Raw genomic sequence first — 12,811 nt, forward strand, 5'->3', positions numbered from 1 at the left:
ATTTATTTTAATATAAAATTTTATTTATTGTGGTTTCCTCACATTTTGGTGAAGACCACCTTTTTGGTCTTGGTCTTCAGTATGCTACAGATTCCTATTTTGGTACAAACTACTGTGTTATAGATGCTGCAGATAAGAGGATCTGGTGAGTCTGGAGCTCTCAGTCATTTGGGGGAAGCTACTTTTGTGGCTCAATTTTATTAGTGAGTCTTTCATGCAAAGTGATCAGCAGTGAAATAGTTAATGAGTCTGAAATATAAGCCATCTGTAAGGCTTCAGAGTTAACATCGATTGGGATGAACAGAAAAGTTCACACCTCTCAGAATTAATCTCTCAGCCTGAAAGTTTTGTTCACTGTTCTGGAAGGTCACTTAATTACCATGAGAAGTACAGACATAATCATATAACGAAGGTTGAACTCCAGTATGTTATTCTGAGGCAAGGAACGGAAAATCAAAGCAGATTCAGCAGCTCTGCAGACATTAAATAGGTGGTCTGTGTTTGCAGCTGTTTTGACTGAGTCTCCTTCATCAAAACAGGCAGCGTAAATATCATCACCAAATATTCTTCAAGGTGCAAGGATAAATTTTTTGGTTTTTCTGTATTAAATATGTTCCATTTACAGCCCAGTTTTATATGAGATGAATTACTGAGAATTATTATCCATTGTAAATACTATTAGGAAGGCAGCCTTTTCTAGAGTATGGCATCATGTTACAAGATTAGTGAAGTTACATTGACATTAAGCATGGTTTAACAGCCTGAATAGACAAAAAGTCTTTGGCATAAACAAAGCCTGTTTGATTTTGTGTCAGTTAGTCACAGTCACTGGGAATAGGAGTATAAGAGCACTGAAAAAGATATCCTGTGTCACTGCATCTGCTCTCTGTTAGGCAAGACAGAATGACTCCTTTTGCAGATGTTCTATGGTGGACAGAAGACTCAGGACATAACAGAGAAGTCCTCCAGCTGTACCTGCAATTAGGATTTTTCATGCTCTAATGGTTGCACTTGTCCTTTCTACATCATTTACGGCTGAGTACTGTCACTAATATGCTAACTTGTCCAGGCAGCCCACAAGTCTGTCATGTTGACAAACCTGGAAAGAGTGCTGAAAGGAAGACAAGAATATTTACCAATACTACTGTGAGTCCTGGAACTCGAGAAACATGTATTCCCACCAGGTTTTATCTTGCCTTAATTATATATATTTTTAAAAATGCTTGTAATTTATAAACTGTACTTCTCGTTTGCAGATTTGTTAGTCTAGAGCATGCAAAAGATATTCATGCTCACATGGGAATTCTTCTTTTCCGTGTGGGGAATGCTGGAACACTTTTTTTTCCCTTTGTGGTTTCACAATTTCATTAAATGTATAGATTTATTATTTCATTAATTATCACCTAATTATATTAATTAATTATTTTAAAATGCAGATTTAATTATTTTCAAGAATGAAGGTTAAAGGTACCCTTCAGTCAAATTTGACTGAAATTAACTAATGAGGTCACAAGTTATTAGCAGAGAGATACAAACTGATAGACACAAATATCCACTTTCTCTGACCTCCTTGGGAGTCTGAGCAAAAGAAGTCTCTTTTCATCTCAGTTTATAGAAGTTTGAATTGTAAAAGAGATTACTATTCTCTCCACTTGTGTTTTGAGCTGCTAGATCTTTTTGACCAAATAGCTCTGTATTATTCATCTCTCAAGTAAGTTAATTATATTTGGACTAGCATTACAGAAAAATCTACTTGTCAGCATCTGCCTGTGGTAAATGTCGTGGCCCTGGGAGGAAATACTTTAAGCAGCTGGTGTGAGGAATTTTAGAAGCGTCTCAGGGAAGCCCAGCCTGAAGTTCTGGTTGTGTTTGTAGCATCTCTGTGGACATGACTTGTCAGGATGAGGTAGGAACCTTGGAAGCCTCCATGATTTGACTCAGCAGGCAGTGTATGAGACATGCTGGCAACACTCAGGCCACAGAGTCTCACAGCAACAAACTGCATGTGTGCAGGCAAACATGGGATAAGAATAAAACCAAAGAGGCAGCATGACAGCAGCACCAGAAATGTCCTCCCATAAAATTGCTGCTTCTATAATATCCTTACACAAGAATGAAAATACTGGAAATGGGAACTGAGTCTCTACCCAGATGTCAGAATGGAAAAATACATTAAACATGAATCAGTGGTAAGTTTTGGTAGGTAATACAATATGGAGCAACAGAGTAAGTTCTTTACCCAAATCTGAGAAATCTCAAGGAAGATGAACATTTAAACAGCAGAGCTCAGAACTCTCGTTCTGTGGCTGAGTTACTCTTGTCTCTGGAAGAAAACAGGTTCTCCTGTGACAGGCTGAGACCCTGGGAGACAGTGGTAGAATAAGTTCTGAATCCTAGAGGGCTTTCTGCAAAAAAAATGGACTGCTGAAATGCCCAGTGTCAAAACAGTGACAGCTGGTTGCACAGAACAAGCATATAGGTTAGAATAACCTTAAAAGAAAAAAGAGAATGGATTTAGAGTGCAATGGTCTAGAAGCAGCATAAATTTTCTGTAAAGCAGATACGAATACACAAATAAAAATGCTCAGCCTTGTATAAAAGAAGTCACTCAAGAGAAGTGAAGAAAAAAAAAGCATGTCCTAATCTCACTGTTACCAGAGAAAATGAAAATGGCAGTACATGCAGTGACTGAGAAAAGTGATTTCCAATACAGAGAAGACCATCTGCAAAGTGACTTTGACAAATTCAAAGTTATATGCTAATTCAAATATACAAACACACAGCAGAAGAAGGCTGCCAACTGAAAGCTGCCATATTGGTTGGGTTACTCAATAATCAGCAGCCGATTGCTGTTCAATAGTCCAGCTGAGTTGTGGAGCCAACTGCAGCACAGCTCCAGCATTGCATCTGAGTGCTAATATCAGACTTCAGAAATGTGACAAAGGACTGATTATATTTAGTAAAAGCTTCCTAAGGCACTGGACGTATGCAGGCTGTCAATAAGAAAAATTCTGATGCAGGCCATGCTATTATTTGGAGCATATAGCTGTCGACACAAAAGGATATCAGTGGCTGCTTGAGCAACAATGCAGAGCAGCTCACAGAGTCATAATATAGAATCACAGAATAGTTTGGATTGAAGAGACCTTTAAAGATCATCTAGTTCAACCCGCAATGCAGTGTGATGAGCAGAGGCATTTCAACTATGTCAGGTTTCTCAGAGCCCCATCCAACCTGATCTGGAATGTTTCCAGGGGTGGTACATCTATCACCCCTCTGGGCAATAGACAGTACTCTCATAACAGGACAGACTTACACTTACAACATATAGAGAAAACCAGAGCATTTTATCTCGGGGTCTGTGAAAAACTGAAACCTAAGGACATATTTCAGGACACTCTGAGGGTGAAATCAAGGTAGAACGACTGAAATGCAAAGTACCATTAGCTGTGATGAGGCCGGTGAAGAAAGAGCTGACAAGGCTGCAAACAAGAGATGTTATTATGCTCATTGAAACTAAGACAGAGTAAATCAGCAGCACAGCTGAAAAGTAGTCAGAGTCTTCATGTAAACCTAGGATCTGCTCTGAGCCAAAACCACTGAGCAGGGCACTTGAAAGAATTCAGTATCTATTGCCACTTACTGCTCAGGCTGGCAGACATGAAGGAAAAATTGCAAAACTTTCAGTAATTTTTTGCATTCTGCACATGCCCTTGAGATACTTCTGAAACCTTAAGACACCTCAGTGATGCAGCATGGGACTTGCAGGAGACTCTGAAGTGAGTTGAAAGAATAAATAAATCTATAAGCAAGCACTGGTTTTAAGATGCTAAGGTATTTATGCAACAGCTGGAGGTACATGATACCTCAGGAGAAGCCAAAGGGGCCTTTTGCAAAACCCACTGTGACAGAGCCCTGACAGACACAGAGAATTGATACATCAGATTTAAAAGGAAGTGCTGGCTTTACTTCCTGCATTGAAACAGTTTTTTTTGAGCACAAGGGGGTCTTCTGCCTAAATGCAACAGAACACCATAGAAAGGCAATGCTGAAAGCAGCCAAATGACAGGAGCCCAGTCCTAAGATTCCAAAGACAAAAATGAAGATGTGACTCCAGGAGACAGGCAAGTTGATCCAAGCGCACATTTAAACCAGCTTATCAGATTTACCAGACAATCTAGTGCCAAGTTTTTTGTCTCCCTAATCATTATCATCATCATTTTCCTAAATGCAGTCCTGGGAAGCTCTATGTTGTACAGAGTATTGGATAAAACAGTCTTGCTCATTTTCTAATCTATTTCTTATAATGTCATGAACAATCTTAACAGCTACTTACTCTTATTGGTAAGAATTTTCTTCTTATGTTTCTTCAGTCATTGTAAACAAGACAGAATTGAAAATAGCTGTAAAAAAATATATTGTGCAAGATCTAAAATAAATTTGTTCATTTATAAGTACTATAATTTTATAAATATTTCTAGGTATTTCCTGATCTGAAAGGATCTTAAAAAGACTAGAGCTTTAGCCAGAGATCCAGGAGAGCTGCCTTTAATTCACCGTTCCAGCACAGACTTTCCAGTTCCTTACACTGTGAGTCATATCCAATTCTTAAAGCATGTCTGTGTGTGTGTGTGTGTGTGTGTGTGTGTGTGTGTGTAATTGCACTTATCCCAGTGCTGTCTGATGCACACTAATTACAAGACTGCTCTGAAATGTGATAAGGTTGGACATATATACACCAAGCCTACATGTGCCCGCTGATATTTACTTTTTTGTGTGAATATGTCTAGACGTTAATGCTTAAATAACATCCAATTAATTACATAATATTATTTACAGGAACAAAGTTTAATCATATTCTCATTAGCAGCTTATTATAATCATTATTCATTATTTATATACAAAACACATGAATTAGCATTTTATGTGCATTAGGGATATGATCATATACGTATCTACTACCTACCTGCCCTTTTAAATTACAAACCACTCAGAATTTTATTAATTTATCAGTCCTTTTCTGCAAATTTTTGTATAATGTCCAATAATAACTCATACACCTATATTAAATATATTTTGGATCAATTTGGTGCTATTTCATTGCCAGAAACCAAAGTTACATCCTTCTTGCAAGGCTTTCATAAGATATCCCAATTAATGATCATTCTGTTTCATACAACAGAAACATATACTTCTCACATATCATTCATTAGAAGCAATAATAACCTTGATTTGTCTATTTGTTTACAACTTTGATGTAAAAATTAAATAAATTGTTAATGTTGCTGCACAGGAATATTGCTTCTTCTTATTATACTTCTTGCTTCATTCCTGCTGGTGAACTTATATGTGAGACCGGAATGCAACAGATTTAAACTACAATCTGAAGAAAGATGTTTAATTATTTGGGAAGAGTTGGACAAAACAGAAGGGAAATAAAAATCTTTGATTCTCTTTTCAAATCTAAAAGCACCTTGGGAACATAGAATCATCTAACCATTAGGTTGTCCTTTGAGATTATGGAGTCAAGCTCTCCCTGGTGCTGAGGTCAGGCTGAGAGGCCTCTGGTCCTGTGGTGCCTCCTTCTAGCCCTTCTTGTAGATGGGTGTTACATTTGCTAACTTCCAGTCAACTAGGACCTCCCCAGTTAACCAGGACTGCTGGTAAATGATGGAAAGAGGCTTAGTGAGCACTTCTGCAGTCTCCTTCAGTATCACTGTGTGCTTCCTACACATCCCAGTAGACCTGTGTGTGTCTAAGTGGTGTAGCAGGTCATTTATCATTTTCCCTTGGATTATGGAGGCTTTATTCTTCTCCCCATCCCTGCCTTCCAGCACAGAACATTGGGTACCTGGAGAACAGCTGGTCTTTCTATTAGAGGCAAAGAAGGCATTCAGTAACTCAGTTGTTTCCTCACCCTTTTATCACCACGTTTCCCCCCACATCCATTAAAGGCTGGAGATTCTCTTAACTCTTCCTTTGTTGTTAATGCATTTATAGAAGGAATTTATATTTTCTTTTATGACAGTAACCAGATGAAGTTCTAGTTGGACCCTGGTCCTTCTTTTTTTCTCTACACAACCTCATGACATCCTTTTCATCCTCCTGAGTTGCCTGTCTTTCTTTTAAAGGTCGTAAACTCTACTTTTTATCCTAGGTTCCAGTCAAATCTCTCTGTTCAGCTAGAAAAATCTTTTTCCCATCTGGCTCATCTTAGAGCACATTGGGATAGCCTGCTCCTGTGCCCTCAAGATTTCCTTCTTGAAGAATGTCCAGCCTTCCTGGACTCTTTTGCCCCTCAGGATTGCCTCCCAAAGGGACTGTCTCAACCAGCCTTCTAAACAGGCCAAAGTATTCTGCTGAACCCCTTCCTTCTCAGAGAATCAAAAACTTGTATCATTTCATGACTGCTGGGCTCCAGATGGCCTCCAGCCATCACATTACCCACCTTTGTTCACAAACAGCAGTTCCAGCAGGACATCTCCCTTTGTTGGGTCTCTCACCAGCTCTGTCAGAAAGTTCTCTTCCCCACAAGAACCTCCTAGAATGTCTCCTCTACTGTACTGAATTTCCAGGAGACATTTGGTAAGGTAAAGTCCCCTATGAGAACAAGGGCTGGTGCTGGAGATACAAATCTTCAGGTGCTTTTACTGAAGCAACTAAGCCATGCCAAGGGAAAAGTGTCAGGATCAAGCAGGACATTCATTCTGGATTCATTTTATGCATTTAATGCACCAACTACAAATGACTGCAGCCCTCATTCGTTACTTGCAACTTTGCCTCTCCTGTCAGAGAGAACAAAGCAGACAAGAGAAGAGTATTGCTGCCAGACAGACTTTCTTTTCCAGACTTGGAACAAAGGACAAAAAAAGAAAAGAGGAAAAGAAAGATCATCATTTTAGTTTGGTGCTCTCACAGAGTCCCAGAAGAGCCACGTATCAGGCTTTCTGTCTGAGAAGGTGGGGTTGTTTTCCAGATGTACTCACTGCTTTCCCATTCTCCTCCAAGGTGACAGTGGGGGAAGGCAGGCAAAATGCCAGTTTCCTACCCATTTTTGACAGGAAAATCTCAGGACCCATACAACTCTGATATATTTTCTCTTAATTTTCTCTTCAATAGTGGATTAGACTGGAATTGAAAACTTTTAACTTGGAAAATCACAGAAAGAGAAATTTGCTGGGACCTAAGGAGCTAGGCTGGCTAAAATTTCAGCTTTTCCTCAGTTAAAAGCAAACAAGAAGTGCTATTTTTCTTGAGGGAAGGTAGCTTTTCTCTGATAGATAATATGAAATCAGGTCTTCTTTCAGCATGGGGTGGGGAAGCATAATGTTTCCTTCCAGTTTCATGATATTTTGTATTAAACCTATTGCAAATTAAGCTGATTGCCTAGAGACTATAGCTACCGCTTATAGCTCGCAAGAGAGACAAGGCGGTGTAATGATCTGTGACTGCCTACCGTACATGTCGACTTCAGCCATCAGTCAACTACATAATCCTCAGCATCAAGATTCATTAAAGTCAGTGGGAGTCATGTTGTTAGAATGCTGTGTGCAATTTGGGAAGCATAGGGGTTAATACTATAGATTCAGGAAACTAGGTTTAAAAAAAAGGGTGAAAAGAAAGCTGCTAGAGAATAAGAGGATGCACCCAGAGAGTAATGCTTGTGGCCATAGATTACTCTTAGCTTTTTCACCCCATAAACATTTTGAAAAGAAAACAAATGACAATCTTTCATGTCTTAGGAGGTGGCACTCCTTTTTTGTTATACTCATCAAAATTACTGTTTCCATTTATTAAGAAATACTATTTTTTTCAAAATTATTGCATACTTTTAAGCATGTGTCTCTACGCCCTCTTTCTTCTCCAATAACTAACTTTAATATACAAAAAGCTCACTTTATTATATGCCGCCTTGGGATCTGAAAGTGTTAAAAAGAAAGTTAAACCTTAATTATGGGCTCTAAGCTGCTAAAGGAAAAATAGTAGAGTGTAGCAATGACATCTGGACTAGTACTAGTGCACGTAAGGCATATCTGTCACTGACAACTCACTGGGTTACATTTAATTCACAATCATCAGTCATGTATTCTCTTCTAAGCAAAGAAAGAAACCACACCAGCATTAGTAGTAGAAAGCATGCCTTCAGAGGACAGATTTTCCATGTGCCATGATTCAAGTGGATGGCCTTACAGGCATAAATAGAATGGACAAATAACTGTCAATGAATATAAAGTGACTGAGAGTTTCATATGCTGTGTTAACATTTAAACTACTATACCTAATGACTTTTTGTATTTCTTCTCTTACCCATACACTCTCTGAGTCTGACTTTTCTTTATCTTTGGTTTTGGGGGATTGCCTCAATGCTCTCTGGAAATCAGGGCATAGTTTAGCAAAGCAGCATCCTTCAGCTAACAGAAAATAAGTATTTTTCCTTTTCAAAATCCGAGAACCTGAAATACAAGACAAGTTACAAGATCTATTCAGAGGCTGGCTAAGCCTTTGGTCTGCACAGTTGCCTACTTGTCTGTGGAATATGAAGTGCTGGAAATCAGTTTGAGTAAGAACAGAAAATACCAACTTCATAAACTTTGGGCACAAAACTACTCTCTTTAAGCATTGTATTATACCCTCTTTTCTATTTGATATGTGTAAACAACAACCCACAGGTGTTTAGAAACATTTCTCTTAAAACATGAAACTGTTGCGTCCATGGCTCCACATGGAGACATATGGACACAGCTGATTTTCACTTAACAACTCAGTTGAGGCAAAAAAAATAGCAGAAGCTATGGTAAATGCAGACCTCTTTGATCCCAAACTAAATGACAATTTTAGCACTAGCACTTGTCCAGATGCTTTGGTTACAGATCAGAAAACCTGTTTGGCAAGCTCTCACTCATTTGGCTATAAGCATTTCAGTTGCCCTCCCACTAGATGTAGTCTCACCACATAAGTCATGTTTCAAGACAGAGTGAACAGATGAGCTTGTCTTACTCAATCACTAATATTGATTCACACATTCACACAGAAGAAAATGCAACTTTGAATTGTCTTGGCAGAGCGTGCACCTTACACATGCACAATTAAAGATTAAAGAATTAGCAAGTGCCCTAATCGAAGCCCTGCAGGGTGGGTTCTACAATTTGACCACACTTCATTATCTTTGTCCTCCTCATACTACAAAGTGACCTCTGACTAGGTGTACTTTTTACTGTGGTTTATGGCAATTATGATTCTTGTTCATGGTAGGTTGACTAAAATCTCTTTGGACTACCTAGTGTATAATCTTTCTTTATGTATTTCTACTATAGTACCATATGCATTAGCACTCGCCCACTGGGTATCATTTTATTTCAGCTTTCACGTATACATTCTAATTATTTTACTACTGTACTGCCATTGGAATTGAATGTTGAAAATAGAATCTATTTTTCACCAGGTCCACCACAAAATTGCAACTTGTGACACCTTAGGTTAGCTTTCACTAATAAATATGAAATAGGAGGACACTTCATAGCACGCTGAATACTAAATTAACAATTTAAAATGGCATAAAATGAGGAAATTAGGCTATCTTCTTATTAAATAACTTAAATAACTAGAAGATACCCCAGTTTTAGAAGATACCCTAGTCATGATGACATCATGTGTTTAATGTTTTATGGTATGGGGAGTTCTATGGCAAGCTATTATTACTATGTATTGTTTGCATTAGGGTAGCACATGAAAGTTTGGGCCCAGCTGTGCTAGACACTGAAAAACTGATAAAATTTTATCTCTATTTACAGTCCTCCCGCCCTGCCTAGGCACCAGTCTTGATCAATTTCCAAAATCCTTCCAATCACCCTTAAAACTCCACCTCTTCCAGGTGTTCCACTATCCACCTGTCCCAGTAAATATTCCTAAAATCGTATTTTCAGTCTGTTCTTCATCTTATCTTCCCATAATATCAAAAGAAGTGCCCTTGTCTTGTACCTGCTTGTTCACACATCTCAGCTTTCCCCTGTCTTTTCTCCACTAAATTGATCCCAACAGTCAATGTCCTTGGTTTTGGTAGAACATTCTCCAGTGCTGCTCTCACCAGGCTTGTAGGAAAATTTTGAGGCTGCTAAGCTACTCTCTTCCCTTTGTCCCCATTGTAGTTTTGGCTGACCAACACACTGCCATGTATCTTGGCTCCTCAATCGACAGTTCCAGAGTTGGTTCCCTTGCACAAAGTGTTATTGTTTGTTGCTGCTGTAAAATGGCAACTCTTTCTCTTCCTACCATATCATTCACAGAAAATGATAGATCTTATTTTAAGGAGGACTTTTTAGAAGTATACGTCTAGCATTGCATTTTAAGGCAACAGTTGCCTTCAGAATGGGCAGCAGAGTTGTCCCTGTTCTTGCTAGTATCTTCCTTCCTCACTTCTGATTCATACACGACACATGAGGATGGCTTTTAATATAAAAACAGTGTAATAATGTCACCAATTCATAGTGACTCCCTTATTTGCAAATTTGGAAAGAGAGATGTGATTTGAGCAAAGACATAAAGAACTAATTGCTAAAGAGCATCACCCACAGCATGTTGTTGCTTTTTAGAGTGGCACAATGCTCTTGTATTCAGTATATTCCCAGATGAATTAGAGGGGTGCATTTTATACTGAGATTTGTGGCAGATCTCTTTTAGTATTCATAGGTGTGCCAGCATAATACAATTCATTTAGGAATATGACACATCTGTGTAATTTGTAGGTGTTGACTGTCTAACCTTCAGACAACTTGATGGAAAAAAATAATTCATCCATAACAGAGACCTTTATTTTTCAATCCATAACATTCTATTTAATGTATTAGGAGTACATGAAAAGAATGAGAAAACAGGAAAAGTGAAAACAGGAAAAGTTAAAAGAGGAAGAGAAAGAAATGCCTCCCACAGAGCATTTTAAAAAATAATGTAGAGATGGATTATTCTATATTTTTCAAATCCTTTATAGTGAAAGTTCTATCTGCCTTTCCATGGATCTATCTTACTTACCTTTGTGATCAAGTAAGAGAAAAGCCATTGCAGGCCTATATAGATATGACATTTATTTTTCAGCAATTCAGGCAACTCAAATATGACAATACTGAAGAATGTGTTATAAATATTTCATTTCATGATTAGGATCATCTTCAAACATGATGTTGTACATTCACATGCCTTAGCTGTGGTGTGATAAATACAATTGTATAATGTATGTTATCTCACAATAATTTTTATCAAAATAAACCAGAAATTACAGATATATAGGGAAGGACAATAAAAAAGCTAGATAACTTGATCCTGTGACTGTATGTCTCTTCTATTTAAAATGAACTATTTAACTGCAAAAGAGGAAGTTTTTATTTCTCTGAATAATAATAAGACATCTCACTTGAAAAGGCCTGGGGCATTCAGGGAGTTTTGCCACCCATGACCACCAGAGTACCAAGATACTATTACCTGCAGCATAGCTCACAATTATTCGAAGCTAAGTAATTTTGCATTTTGAGAAATGTAATTTATGGTCAGATTACTGTTTTCATCTTTGCATTAAGAGTACCACCCAGACATCCTTTGCAGACTTTGGTCTCATTGGATCAGAAATAGCTGGTCATGAGCCTGGGTTTTCCTAGTTAATCTATATGGTTTTGGGGGGTAGATTTGGTTAGTTTGTTTTTAGTTTTGTTTTTGTTTTAATTTCTTGAAATGTACACAGTATACAACTTACCTTGTCTTTGCTCTATAAAAGAAAATCTTTCGAAAGGAGCTTTAGGCTAAAAATAATGTCCTGTAACAGAACTGTAGCAGTTCCTGGGCTGCAGCTCTTATCAGGATTCTGCTTGTGTCTATCTCCCCAAGAGAACCCACTTCTGCCGATTCTTCACCCAGAGCTTTATTCCATTCTCCAGCCCCACTGCTTCCCACTTCTTTGGCTGCTGTGGGTCTTTCTTGTGGCCTCAAACTTCCTTCCATTCTGCTGTGTGCTGGCATTTTTCTCTACAGGAGGGCTCAGATGATCCTATTGGGTACAAAAGTGCTTTTAGTGATCAGTAATTTGGAGTCAATAAACCTCTTTAGTAGCAGGGGTTATTACTGAACGAAGCTGTGCCTAGCTCCCTTTCTAGCCTACTTGCCAACCCCGAGCTTCTCTTTGCAGGAGGGGACAGCAGAGCCTAAGCATTTGCCAGTGATGCAGTTAACAACAGCAATTGCTCCAGATAAAAAGAGCTACATCATCATTACCAGGAGGGAGGACTGAGTCTAAGAAATCACATTGCACCAACAATCGTATAATTGGATCCCTACTGGAAATGCAGCCTGAGTAATAATTTCAGATGGCACTGATGGTGTTATACAGAAATTAAACCTCTATTATGATATTCCAATGGATCCAGTTCTAACCGCAGGCAAATGTTTTAAAGGTACTGCTGAATCCATGCACATCTGAACTTCTCAGGAAAGGTTAATCCACTTTGAAATTTATGCCAAATTGGCAAAATAATCCTTTCCTTCTGAACTCAAACTATTTGGTTTAGGCATATGGGGAATGTGAGAAAACAACTTTTTCTAAAATGCACACCAGAAGGAAAAACCTCCTCTACCATCCAGTATATTGTACATCTCTTGGCTGGATGAGTGTGAAACATATTCTGGAGCATGGTAGCGTGCACGGATGTGATGTGCTACTTTCCTTACAGTAATGAATTTTATGCCTGCCTGTTTCTGTTCCTTTGTCTATTTTTAATTCAAATATGTAAAAGCTTTTCTTAATACAGAGTCCCAGGTGTCAGTTGCTGCC

General features: G+C 38.4%; 1 long non-coding RNA gene across 1 annotated transcript in view; it reads left to right on the top strand.

Annotated features, from left to right (window-relative positions):
• Window positions 1–889: 889 nt before the first annotated feature.
• The window catches only part of LOC131578580 (uncharacterized), a 58,201-nt gene continuing 46,279 nt past the window's right edge, over window positions 890–12,811 (top strand). The window contains exons 1-2 of the long non-coding RNA XR_009277532.1: window positions 890–1,146; window positions 4,482–4,590. This is a non-coding gene — a long non-coding RNA (uncharacterized LOC131578580). The remainder of the gene's footprint in view (window positions 1,147–4,481; window positions 4,591–12,811) is intronic.

The sequence above is a fragment of the Poecile atricapillus genome, chromosome 4, assembly GCF_030490865.1.
Source record: "Poecile atricapillus isolate bPoeAtr1 chromosome 4, bPoeAtr1.hap1, whole genome shotgun sequence".
Taxonomy (NCBI): Eukaryota; Metazoa; Chordata; class Aves; order Passeriformes; family Paridae; genus Poecile; species Poecile atricapillus.